Source organism: Sarcophilus harrisii, chromosome 5 (genome assembly GCF_902635505.1).
Source record: "Sarcophilus harrisii chromosome 5, mSarHar1.11, whole genome shotgun sequence".
In the NCBI taxonomy this organism is placed as follows: domain Eukaryota; kingdom Metazoa; phylum Chordata; class Mammalia; order Dasyuromorphia; family Dasyuridae; genus Sarcophilus; species Sarcophilus harrisii.
In genome coordinates, this window is record NC_045430.1 from 8,976,437 (window position 1) to 8,990,038 (window position 13,602).

The 13,602-nt window shown below is 50.5% G+C and overlaps 1 long non-coding RNA gene across 2 annotated transcripts; it reads left to right on the forward strand.

Annotated features, from left to right (window-relative positions):
* Positions 1-1,617: 1,617 nt before the first annotated feature.
* LOC116419260 lies at positions 1,618-13,280 on the forward strand. Of its 2 annotated transcripts, none has more exons than XR_004229520.1 (5): positions 1,618-2,158; positions 3,157-3,226; positions 3,636-3,844; positions 10,529-10,630; positions 11,212-13,280. It is a non-coding gene; the product is annotated as an uncharacterized LOC116419260 (long non-coding RNA). The 2 variants fall into 2 exon arrangements; XR_004229519.1 differs by having other exon boundaries at positions 1,619-1,993.
* Positions 13,281-13,602: the final 322 nt, after the last annotated feature.

Below are 13,602 nucleotides of genomic sequence, written 5' to 3' on the forward strand. Positions count from 1 at the left end.
GTTCCCAACCGTGATGTGTCATCATCTCCTCCTCTGAGCATTTGCACAACCCTTCCTCTCACCTACAATGAATGGAGAGTGGTCTAATTTGATCTAAAACGTAAGGGACTAACCTTGGAGTCAGGAAGTAATGTAATTACAGGGAGATCTCTTAACTCTCCCCAAGTCTTGCCTTCCCTGCCTTTAAAATCAATATGTCTACGCTTTCTTCGACTGTCATCATCATGAGGAGAGTGCTTTGCAGCCTTTAAAGGATCAGAGAAGTGGGAGTTACCATTGGTGACTCGTGTCTGAGAAAAGAAGGGAAGGGTAAAGGAGAGCTGGCCGCTGACCCTATCAGCGCAGGGAATTCCCCCTACCAATGCAGCTCCAAAAGCAATCTCTGATCTTGGAGAAGCTAAGTCATTCGTGGAGGATCACACAACCAGGGAATGTCAGAGACGGGTCTTCCTAGGGGATTATGCGGGTAGACCACAGATTCAGAGTCATTGAGCCCCAGGTCTCTCTAAGCTGGCCAGGGCTACCCTATCTCTCCACTCATTCTTCTCAGATGGAAAGCTGTACCATTCTGTACTCCCGCACATTCTTGACCACGGTGCCTAAAAGAGACGCTCAATGAGACGGGAGCAAAAAGCGGCATAATATTCAGAAACGGCCCTCTTGGGGGGGGGGTCCTTAGCCCCATAACTGAGGGGGGCTCCGTAGCAGTGCTGGGCGTGCGGATAGTTGATGCTCCGACTTCTTTTCCATTGCACCACACATTTATTGAGGACAGTCGATCGGTGGGTTGTATTTGGTCCCGAGCAAGAAGCAAGTACCAGACACGTGCTGAAAGTGGGGGGAATTAGCCCAAGCGTAGCGTCGGAGGAGGACTGGGACCCACTCCCGACCATCAGCAGCGAGGGCCACGTCACACGCTGAGCCTCGATCTCCGCTGCCCCGAGCCCGCCGCGCGCTCGGAGCGAAGGCCGGCCGGAGTGTGGCGTGTTGGGAGGGAAGTCTCTCCGGCCCTTTGGGCCTCACTGCTCTCGCGGCCTCCTCTCGCTGGGGAGCCAGCCCTTGCGTAAAGCTCCCGCAGCCTCGGAACCAGGGCCGGCCGCTCTGACGCTCCCCGGCGCCCGCGCGCCCGGCTGGCCCACGCTCCGGCGGAGACGGCTCTGGCAGAGACAGCTTAGTGCTGAGCCGGGCTGGCCTTGTCCGGCTGGGGCCCGAAGGCAGGGGCAGGGACCGGCGCCGCGGGGAGCGCTGTCCCGACTCCATGCCCCAAGCGCTAACCACGGCACAGGACGCAGGGCTGCTCGGAGCGCCCGCAATGTCCTGGCGGCCGGTGGGTGACCCTCCGGGAGGAGCTTCCTCCGCCGAGGCGTCAGCTTGGACGGATCCATCCCCTGCGGTCCCTTGGCACTCGGAGATGCTGTTTCCAGGGCTCCATCCCTGGTCCCCAGGGAGCTCAGAGCATCCTTCCCGCTTTTCTCATCTCCTCTTCCCCCTCCTCCCCCTCCCTCCTCCTCCAGGCCCCGCCCCCTTGGGCATCAGCCCCGCCCCCTCTCGCCCGCACTGGCTGCGTCCCCACCCCCCACCAGCCCCGCACGTACCCGCCTCACTCCGCCTCCTGAGGGGGGCGGGGTCGCTTCCTCGCGACGCCCCCGCGCTAGCTCTCGCTGCCACCTGCCCGAGCGCCGCCCAGTCCCGGCCCGTCCGAGTCCAGTCCAAAGCGTCTCCCACCTTGGAAGCTAGAAGCCCTCTGTCCCGCGACCTGGTTCTCGCGTCCTGGCTGCCGTTGCCAAGGCGACGGGAGCGCCCGCCGATTGGTCCGATCCTCCGGCGAGGGGGAGCGGCCTGACGCGGGCGGGCCAGGATTGGTGGGTCCCGGCGAGGTCCCGAGCGGGAAGCGCCGCCCCCAACCGCCTCCCCACGAGGAGGTCCAACGTCTGAGCGACATAAACGCCGACAGAGACACCAACAGAAGCAGCGGGAGCCGGCGGCGGAGCTTGTGAGTCTGGGTGGGGCGGCGCGGAAGCCGGACTAACGGGGCAGCCCCTCCTCTGCGCGTCTGTAAATTAGGGAAATGGGCAGCCCAGCCCCAGGACTGGCTGATTATTGATGAGGGATGCACGGTGCCCTTCGGCGGAGAGCCTCTGACGGGGTGATCTCATCGGTCAGTCACCCCGCATTTATTAAGCGCCTACTGGGGGCGGGGTGATCTCATCGGTCAGTCACCCCGCATTTATTAAGCGCCTACTGGGGGCGGGGTGATCTCATCGGTCAATCACCCCGCATTTATTAAGCGCCTACTGGGGGCGGGGTGATCTCATCGGTCAATCACCCCGCATTTATTAAGCGCTTACTGGGTGCCAGGCGCTGCGCTGAGCCGTAGAGGATACAAGGGGAGGAAAAACAGCCCCTGCCCTCGAGGAGCAGACGTCCGGAGGGGGAAAACACCTGAAAACACGTGTGGGAGGCACTTCTAATTCCCATGCGGTTAATTCGTGTCCTTATGCAGATGATTCCCAGACCTACATACCCAGCTGCCCGTTGGCCATTCCCAACTAGGTGCCCCCTTAGCGCCTCAAACTCAACGAGCCCAAAAGGAAGCTCGTGTATCTTTCCCCCGGTGCTGTCCCTTCTTCAGTCCCCACCACCTTCCAGTGACCCAGGCAAGTCCTCCATTCCTGACTGCCCTTCCCACCTCCACGCCCAATCCTATCCAGTCCCTTCCTTTCTGCCTTCCCCGCGTCTGGAATATACATTTCCAGGCTTGGTAGTTTCCTGAGCTCCAGCCCCTAGAATGGTCTGTAGAGGGATCACCCCCTGGTGACCACCCTCATCACCTCTTCACCGGATCTATTGGTAGTCAGGCTCTGAGCATCCGGCCTCTCTCTCTCCCAGTCCAGTGTCCACAACGGCACAGGGCTGGGCACAGATCTCCCTTAACTGAGAAGTCCCCCCCACCTCAGGCTGATCCATGGCAATGGATACAATGGAAAGATGACTGATCCCAGGGCCAGAGGACCTTCCTTCTGTCCAGACCTTGGTTCTGTCTGTCTCTGGTCTCCAGTGAATGAGGGATGTGGATTAATGGCCTCAGGAGACTTTTACGGTATGATCAATGATTCTCGCTTTTTCCAGACTTATTTCCCATAATCCCTTTTGCAGGCCCTGCATTTCAGCCGAACTGGACCCAAATTCGATATTCCCTCTCCCACCTCCGGGTCAATAGGAGAAGGTGAGTGTCTGGCCAAGGTAAAGAGTCCATGAGACCCAGAGGCTAGAAAGCAGAGATAGTCAGCCATACATTTCAAGGTTCTCATTTATACCCTCGAGGAAACTGAAGCCAGAGTCCAAGGCACATGGACAAAATAGAGGCAGGGCCCTGGGAACAGGGAGACAGAAGCCCTGTCCACAAAAGGACCTGAGGGGCCTGATTCCCTCCTGCCCACCCAGGTGCCGTACCGTGCCAATACAACACCGGGCTGGGTGCCCCTCTCCTAATCCGGAGGCACACTCCAAACTGCCCCCCCTTTTCCAGTCACTGCCATTTGGCTATTAGAGAAGAATCATTACTCTGTCCAACTCTTCATACCCCCTTTGGTGTTTCCTTGGCAAAGATAACAAAGTGCTCTTCCACTCCGCAGGCCTATTGTCTGAACACTCTGGAGAGGTCATGTTTCAGCCCCTCATTTTACAGATAAAGGAACCAAGACTCCCACAGATTGAATGATTCCCCATGAGCATCAAACTCAAGCCAACATTGGATTCCAAAGGTCTAGACGTTCCCACTCTACCAGAAACTGGAACAGGCGTGACCCTGAAGCACAGAGGCCAGCTAGGAAACTGCCTCCAGGTGACCCCATTGGGGAGCTTCGTGGGGACCCTTCCCTGTTACCTTTGTGATCTTGGCCATGTTTCCTTATAGGTAATAGGCTGGAGTAAACACCTTGGGGAGACAAAGGGGTATTCCAGCTTCTCTGAACCTGTGGAGCCTGCCCTGTGATCATATCTCCTTGGTCCCAAGGATGATGGAATACCCAAGGGAAAGGTTCTCTTGGCATCCAGAGACCACTTTGCTCTCATGACTTGGTCCCTGCAATCCCTGCTGCTCCCCAACATTGTAAATACAAGGAAAGACTTTACTGGGTGATTTTTTTGTGTGTGTGCACGGGTTCAGCTCTCATTTAAAAAAAAAAAAAAACTCCACACTTTTCATACAATCTAGATTCCCTTTCCCAATGGTGAGGAAACAGATTTAAGGGCTGAAGCTCCAGGGATTCAGTGCCAACTGGCTGACAGAGATCCAAGTGTGAGAACCAAGTTGTCATTTGATGTTCAAAATTGGCAAAGACCCTAAATCTCCAAGATGAGGACTTTGGGCCCAAGCTGTGTGGTAGGTGTTTCCATGGTTAATTCACCAGTGCAGGGATGTGTTGAGTGTCTCATGTCCATTAAGAAGGATAAAGATACACTGACTTTATAGCCTAATCAATATGCAGTTAGCCCAAGAAGAAGAATCATAGCATTATAAAACTGGAAGCATTAAGTGCCTACTATGTATTAGGTGTAACTCTAGGAGACAAGGATGAAAATGAAATGGCCCTGTCCTTGGAGCTTAGGGTCTACTGGTGAGATCTATCATGTCACAGACAAGCAGGTAGAGAACACATACAAGATAAGTGGCAGTGACGGGGGTGGTGGTTAGGAAGCTTCTTAAGGAGGTGCCATGTTGGCTGAGCCTTGAGGAAGCTACATGGCACAGTGGATAGAGCACCAGACATGGAGTCACTTCTGGCCTCGGGGACCCTCGGCAGGTCAGTTCCTCTCTGTCCACCTCAGATTCCTCAAAATGGGGATAACTGCAGCGCTACCTTCCAAGGTTGTTGGGAAAACCAAATGAGATCCTGTGGGTAGCACTTTTGCTGGACACACAATAGGTGCTCCCTAAATGGCAGCTGCTATTACTACTGGAGGCCCAGTGAGCAGGGGGGACTTCCGGGGCTGGGCTGGGCATGGACAAGGGCAGAAAGCCAGGAGCACAAACCCCAGCCGTGAGCTGGGGGCAGGAATGCAGAGGTCACCGAACCAGATCTGGCAAGGACAGTGCACTCAGGCCTCCGGAGGACATCAAAAGAGCAGCCGGCTTCTCCCATGAGGCACTTCATGAGTGCCCTGAAAATGGCAGGTGCAAGAGGAGGAAAATGGAGCTGGTTCTGTGATCCCTTCTCTCCAGGAGGCTCTTGGTGTAAGCTGAGTCTGGCATGAGTCCCAAGGCCACAAGTCCAGAGTGGAACTGCAGGCTGATACAGGCCAGGTCTGCCCCAAGAGAAGTGTTGAATTTGAAACTCAGAAGACCCGGCTTCAAAACCGATCTATCTCCTTATTGTGTGTTCTCTGCAACCTGCCTTTGGGGAGCAGAGACTTGGAGGAGCTGCTTGATTATGGAAGAGAGAATCACTTAGACCTAACTTGGTCCTCCCCTCATCGCCCCTGGAAGAAAGTTTGAGGTAGAAAAGGAACCATGCCAAAGGAGGGGGGAGATGGAGGGAGAGACAGACCACCAAGCAAGCAGAGAGACAAGACAGCAGCGCAGAAGCCAGGACAGTGGGCATCCCTGGGAGCCCATGGCAGGAGGGGCTGTTCCCTAAGTCCCTGAGAAGCCTCAAGTCTGCCATCCCTAGCTGTTGGAGGGCTGCTTATCTGTTTGGGAAAATGAGACGAACACAGATGAAACAAGAGCACTGCAGAGCAGAACATTAGCATGAGGGAGAGCAATGAGAGAGGGGAAGTCTAGAAGGGTCATTTGGAGCCAGAGTCATGAGGGACAGCTTCCTGAGCTGGTGGGATTCTGACTGGGGCCTCCCAGAAGGGGTCAGATCTAGGAACTAGGACGTGCTGGCCTGAAAGTCCAAGGATTCACAAAAATGGCCCCACTGACTTCTCTTCAATGATGGGATGCCTCCCTCCCCAGAGCTTTTGTTTGCAAGGGCTATATCTAAAGAGAATTACTCTGAGAGGGATGTATGGGATGTTCAGGACAAGCATCTCTTCTGGGAAGGCTGCTGAGCCCTTGTCGGAGCTGCTCTTCCTCTCTTGGGGTCCACCTGCTACATCCTATTCTCACCTGTGGCTCTTAAGAAGCTGTAGCACACACAGCGGCCATGTCCCAGGAAACTGAGCAAAAGGCTAAACTAGTTTCACGGTAACCAACAGGCTTCAAACTTAGCAAGGGATGTCTACTCCAAGAATTCATTTTAACATATTCGATTCCTGTAATCAGACTTCTACAACTAATTTTACAGATGAGAAAACTTAAGACCAGGATCATGTGGTGACTTGGGCAAGTAACTTGCCCAAGGTCACACAACACAGCTGGGTAGTGTATGAGGCTGGATTTGAACTTAGGTTATCCCTGCACTACCACCTGAAACTATCTGCTACTAAATTGAATCAGCAACAAAGGTGGTCAGTGGGATGGGTTCCAGCAGCAGCAAAAGCCCAGGATTCCATAAATACAAGAACAAAGACCAGGGGCAGGGAGAACTGCTCCCAGGTCTCTCAAGGGATCTGCTTTTCCTTTCCTAGCACCTCCGTCTCCCTCCTTTCTAGCATTGGGACTTAATTGAAGAGGGATCAGGTCTGGACCTGCAGTTCCCCCAGCATGGGGCACATTCCGGGGGAAAAGCTCTCCTTTGTCAGTGCAGGCTGGCACCTTCTCTGTAACTTAATAGGCTGAGAGAAGCCTAGAGCTTGGGCAGAGACGGGCTTGACTGATCCCAGCTCTCCACTAGACAACATTTTCTATGTATAATTTATTTTCCAAATTTTCTAAATATAAATTCAAATTGTTTCCCTTTTGTTTCCCATGTATCTCTCTGCCAACGCCCTCCCGGAGAGCCATTATAAGGAATTAAAAAGAGGAAGAAAAAAGTTTCACTGAACTAACCAACATATTAAAAAAAAAAAAGTCTGCTGTTAAATTCACTGTTTCACACCCATGTTCCTTCACTTCTGTAAGAAGCAAGAGAAGCGTCTGTCTTCTCTCAGATCTCATGACTTTATATTCAGTTTAGTTCATTTTCTTTGGTTTTTCTATGCGCTGATTATAGCACTAAAATTACTATTGTTTCCACGATTCTGCTTCTTTTTGCATCAGTTTACATGGCATCCCATGTTTCTCTGCATTGATCACATTTCATCCAGCTCTGCCAAGTTCTGTCGGCCTCATATGTCAAAATCGGATTTAGTCATTCACCAGGAGATTGGCATTTGCCCTAAAGAAAGAAGAGGCCTTTGTTTTCATCTTCCTGATTGCTTTCCAGAAGTGCTGGACCAGTCCTCAGCTCCACTAACAATGCATCAGTGTGTCCATCCTTCCACAATGCATATGACATTGTCTAGTCTCATCTCTGGGCATTTTTGTTAGTTGGTTGAGTAGGAGGTAAAAACCTCTGGGTAGTTTCAAATGGCATTTCTCTCAGCAGTGGATGAAGCATTATTTCATAGAGCAACTAAGTCTGCAAATCTTCTGAAAATTCATTTGAGCCCTTAACTACTGTTATATTTCTATTGTCTAGATTTCTTGGTATCAAACCCCTATCAGAGATATTATCACAAAGATGTGTTTTGGGGACAGTTATGTGTGAAGTCAGGAAGACCTGAGTTCAAATCTGATCTCAGATACTTTACACTTCCTAGCTATGCGACCCCGGGCAACTCACTTAACCGCAGCAAAAAAAAAAAAAAAAAAAAAGTTTTTTCCCCCTAACAGATCACATCTTTTACTCGACTCATGCTTATTTTTTTAATGGAAAAGAGTTTCAATTGCCTGTAACCAAAAACTCATCCATTTTGTTTGTTTTTCATCTGAGCTTTGTGAAGTTTTGCAAACCTGTCCCAAGGCCGTGCTTTGTCTGCCACCCACTGTTCCGATGTCTGCCATCCACTGTTCTGAAGGACTTCTTGGTCTGAGGGCCACAGATCCCCTCTGTATTTCAAGGAATTCATAAACTTGGATAGAAAAAGATAGTTCATTTCATATGAGTGGGGAGGATCTCTGCTTAGGCAAAGGAACATGACCTTGGGCCCAAAGTAAAGAGCACTGGTTCTTAGACAAAGAACAGAAGCAGGGAGAAGAGAAAAGGAAAAGAGACTCCTGCCTGGGCTGATGGATGGCATCCCTTAAAGGGGACCTGGCCTCAGGTGCTGACCTCCACCTTTGGGAGGCTATATGTTAACCGAAAGAAGACTAAAGCAAGGCATCCTTTGAAAGTGACCGAGGTCTGCATTGCCAGGACCACATTAATGGAAAGGCAGAAGCCATAATGGACCTTTAGCCCCTCTTCTTCAATCCATGTTTGCTAGTATGGATAGAGCCTCAACCACAAGGAGCAGTAGAGCTCATCCAGTTCAACTCAGATGAGCAAACTAAGGCTCACACGGGGAATTGAGAAGGAGTAGGAAGAGGAGGAAGAAGAGCAGGAGGCAGGAGGAGGCAGGAGGAGGCAGGACTGCTTAGAAAGTTACATGTTGCATTGATTCTGTGCAAACAGCATGCAACAGAGAGACAAATTTCACACACATCCCTCTTCCTTCTGTGCCCTCCACTTCATGTGTGGATGATGCTCATTTTATTGGTGTTAGGATCAGAATAAAAAACTTGGTTTAGGAAAGAGCCTCATGACTCTTGAACCTATGATTCAGGGAACTCCCAGATAAGGTAATTCCCTTTTTGAATGAGCTAACTCTTGGCACCTGGGCCCGGAGTCAGGAAAATCTGAGTTCAAGTTCAGCCTCAGACATTTGGTGGTAGTGAGATCCTTGGTTTTTCTCCATTTTCTCACCTGTAAAATGAGAATAGTGTCTATTATAGGACTGTCATGAGGATTAGAGGAGGTAGTATTTGTAAAAAGTATTTAGCACAGTGCCTAGCATACAGTGGGCACTATATAAATGCTGCTCCCTTCCCTTCCTTTCCCCTTCTTATGCAGCTTAGCAGCTTTTCTGGACCTAATAGTCTTAAAGAACTGCCTGAGATGGACTGCGATGGACCAGTAGGTATCAGAGGCAAGAATGAGCCTTGACTCCAAGGCCAGCTCTTGATCCCCTGTGCCGGGCTACTTCTCATTTGCAATTCAAAAAATGGAAACAAAAATGTCCTGGAAAGGAGTCTTTAAGGAGGAAGAAAAGTACAACAGCTGGGGAATAGTTGGGTTTCAAATGAGGCTGCCCAGAAGTGAGCCCCTCCAGCCAGGTGCCCCTGCCAGGTAGTAAGGTACCCCTCCTGCCCAACTTAATTCTATACATCAGGCTAGGATGGTAGGCTCTGATTCTGACCAGTAGGCAAACACTTGGAGACCAGAGCACAAACTAACTGTCCGTTTCCCCGATGGTCCTTTAGGCCATCTGGCCCTCTGAGATACCCCTTGGACTCTCCAGTGCAGCTATTTGGGGAGGTTATGATCAGAGCTCACTGTGGAGTGACCTATGACCCCCGAGGAGGCTCCTGCTTCAGACACTTGCAACCTTGGTGATTCTCTGGGCCTCAGTCTTCCTCCTCTGTAAAATGGCTCCGGGGTAGATGGCTCTGGTCCTGTGAACTGCCTCTGAACCCCAGGGATGGCAATGTTTAGCCAATGTCGGTTTTCCCAGTGGAGAGGAAGCATGCCATGAGGTCTGGGGCTTCTACAAACAGAAGCTGGAGGACCCAGGTCAGAGGGTCCCACGTAGGGGCAAAGTGAAGTTTGGGAATGTCTGCAGTAGCTGGATTCCCCGGGTTAAGCTCTGGAGGTCCTGGATGCAGAGGGAATGGGGATCGGAGCTCAGGCCAGGCTTGGCAGGGCTGCTCTTGGGCTGCTTTCCTTGTGTTAGACTCCCCTCTGCTGGCCATAGGCTACCCTCCTGTCTCTGCACAGGCCCTGCAGCCCCTGCCTCCTGGGCCCCTTCAGGGCCTGAGGTCTGGCGGAGTGCCCCTTCTGGGAGATGGGGTGGAGCTCCAACACGCGGTCAGCCACAAAGGTTACCTCCATATGTCCCTGAGCCGGGTGGTGCGAGTCTGTAAGCTGGCACAGATGGACTCCAGCATCCAGCAACCTCCGGCTCCTCCCCATGACCCCGGTCAGATCCAGCTGGGAGCACCTGCGGTCCTGCAGAGGTCTGCCTGCCAAGGCCCCTCACATCATCCCCACCATTAGAAAAGCGGGGGTTGGAGCCCAAGCGGTGACAAGCACCCCTCCTACAGATGGCATCATTCTTTGGAGACAGATGTATTGTGGGTAGGTAGAGAGCTAGCCTCCCTGAGCCGTCTCTGGCATGGACCTCTCTGCTGCTCTCTGGGTGCCAAAGGCTATTCCTCCGCACTCTTGGTTCCCCCAAACCAAGGACATGCTGCTTTATTTTTGTCCTAGAGATGCTTACATCTGAGCAGATGGCAGATTCCCTAAGTGCTTTAATTCATAATGGTGGTTTGACAACTGTCACAGGTTCTTAGTAGTTGGGACTTGTTGCAGTAGAGACTTCTGCTTTGTTTCTTTCCCAGGACTATGATTTCATTGGCAACGGGAACTCTCAAGATACCGGACAGCTCTCTCGCAGGAGGCACCTGCACTTGTCCACATCACCGAGCGTGGGTGTGTCACAGGTAGGCCGAGAGCAGCAGGCTCCCTCCTGTACTCCGAGCACTGGGCTGGCGGGCAGCAGACAGCTGCTGCACGCTGGTTTGAATCAGGGATGGGGAGAGCTGGCCTCGTGCTAGAGAGGGTGGCCATCACCACCTACAGAACCAGACAGCTGCTGCTGCTCCCACGCCCCAGAGCTTGCTGACCTAAACTGAGGGTCCCAGTCCCTGAAAAGCCATTCAAAACAGGACAAAATGGTCACTAAGTGGGCCTTGCAAAAGTGGGCCCCCCATGGCAGCTGTGTGTTTCTGTAAGGCTGAGGATTGTGTGCCTCGATAAGACTTCAAACATGAAAGGCTATACCGTAGATAATTGCACTCACTACCTTCAGTTACTTAGCTTTTCCGATTGTTCTACACTTGGGTCCCACATTTATCCCCCAAGTCGGGAACAGCTAAAGGGATTCCGGCTAGCACAAGATCCGGGTGCTGGGAGGTAGCCAGCTTATGGCTTGGTTTTTGTTAGAGGTAAAAGTTGGACCCGAGGTCACACTTTCCCTTGTTTTCTTTCTGTCCTGGATCAAATGACTCCTTTGTGGATCCAGCAAAGATGGCAGCATTCCCCAGCCCTTCCTCCTCCCAAGCGTGTGGGAGATGAAACATCTATCACCTGATGGCCTTGGATTCGTTGGAGTGGGAGACCTCGGAGCCCTCAGGAATTGGATCCCAGATGCCAGATTGCCAGATTTTGACAACCCTTCTAAACCTGACGACATTGACTGATCTGGTCACAAATAGGAGTGGTTTGCAGACTTCAAAGTCTAACTTAACTACTCTTTCCCATTCAAGCCTAAGTTTCTCCTCTTTCCCAATGGTCACTAATGATGCCACTGGATAATTCAACGTTATTCCTCGTTGGTACTGTTGGGACTTCTCCTTCTTGAAACTTCAGGAAGAAAAATCACTCTGAGCTAGAGACCCACCGGATTGACCCTGGCTCCTGCCCTTGCCCTTTGTGAGAGGCTGAAAATTTCCAAAGGACTTCCATTTCCCAATTCCTCCTGCCCTGGCTTTATATGTAGACCAAGATCTGCAGCTGGAATCGAATCCAATTCAATTCAATTCAATTCAATTCAATTCAACAAGCATTTATTATGTGCCTGCTAGGTACCAGGTACTCCACTTGACACTGAGGGTACAGAGACAAAAAACAAAATCGTCCCTGCCTTCGATGAACTTTAATCCTCATTCTTCGAGATACCCTGAATCTATAAGCCTCCAAAGGAAGAGGCTGGCCCTGTAGCTAAACAGTTTCTTCTTTCTCCCCCTCCTCCTGTTCTCCATTTTTTCTCCTCCCTATAGTTCAGAAGGTGGCACAGAGCTTCTCTACCCTCACCCCCCGAGTTGATTTGGCAGAGCTGCTCTGCCCGCTCCCCCGGCTTAATTTCTTCCCTTTGGAGTTCGTCTCCCTCTTCATTATTCTTCCCTATTTTTTCCATCTTGATCCTGCCATGAATGAGGAGTATGATGTGATCGTGCTAGACACTAGCCTCGTGGACTCCATACTTTAGGGATCTTATCAGTAAATGGAAAACAGTTCTATGTTCTGTGGATTGAAATCCCTGCTTTCCCCCCCCCCCCCCAATCCCAGGTGGTTTGTTTATACCAATGATTTAAAGGCCAGCATCACCTCAATGGAAGAGGGGAAAGACTGGTATGTGGACCTAATTCCCAAATTCCCTTTGGCTAATGGTCAGTTGGTTAAGATGCTGCTTTATACAGAAGTCACCCGATATTTGGACTTCAAAAATGACTGAGGGTAACTTTTACAAGAGGGAAAATATTCTCAGATCCTAATTTTTGAATTGGAAGCCCCTGCTGGGCCAGCCGGGTAATACAAGCTCGGTACACTCTGTATGTTGCCAACTTTAATGAAAAAGACTCTAGTACTTTTGAGGGTGTTAATCCTAGGAAGACTCCAGTGTGAGAAGTAGACTAGAAGTTTGATTTGGGTTAAGATGTCATAGATTTCACTGGTCATGCAGTTTGCCCTTTACAGGACTAATGACTATTTTGATCAACCATATTATGAAACCATCAACGGGATTAAACTCTAGAATTAGTCTTTGGCAAGATAAGGCAAAAGCCACTCTGTGGCCTTGGAGGGCTGTCCCAAGGATTTACAAAGCTAAGTGCCATTTGTGGAGGTACCTATATGCCGAACGAGCCAATTGAAGTCATCACAAAAATTGGACAAATGGCCGATATATAAAATCTGAGATTGCCCAATGAGAGCGGTAACCTGAGTTATATAAAATATTGGGTTAAAGTAGTGGCCCAGGGGATCGGAATTATCTGTACCCCAAGTCTGCCACTTGAGTGCCCTAATGATGCTAACTCATGCCAGCTCACACTTCCACAGAACCAGGTAAGTAGGAAATGCGGTGACAAATGGTACAAGGAAATTATATATTTCCATGGTTGGTACTACTATACCCATGAAAGAAATCAGACCAGCCACCGAGAGCCTGGAAACGGATATTTGTTGGCATCAGCAGTCCCTATATTCCAACTGATTTGGGAACAGAAAGCCAGATAGCCATTCCTTATGTCTCAGATGTTACATCTCAATGTGCAACTACTTGTAATGACATTAAAGACATTTAGAAAAAGATGGTAGAGTCTAGTGAGTTTGAAGAAATACAAGAAAACGGCTTCTGTGGGAAAGGCTAATAGCAGTTAGGAAAAATTAAAATTTATAGGAAGCCTATAAACATTAATATATGCTATTTTTGCAATTATATCGACTGTTTTCAGTAGGAACAATATTAAAAGATTACTATCTGCTTTACCCCTACAACCTAAGGATCCCAAGGACCCTTTTATCTGACTTGCAGCTGAAACTCTACATTTGTCTTTCCCCATTAAGCTACTTCAGACTAGCAGTTGGTTGGGATCCTCAGTGCTTAGCACAGTGCTCTGCACATAGTAAATAC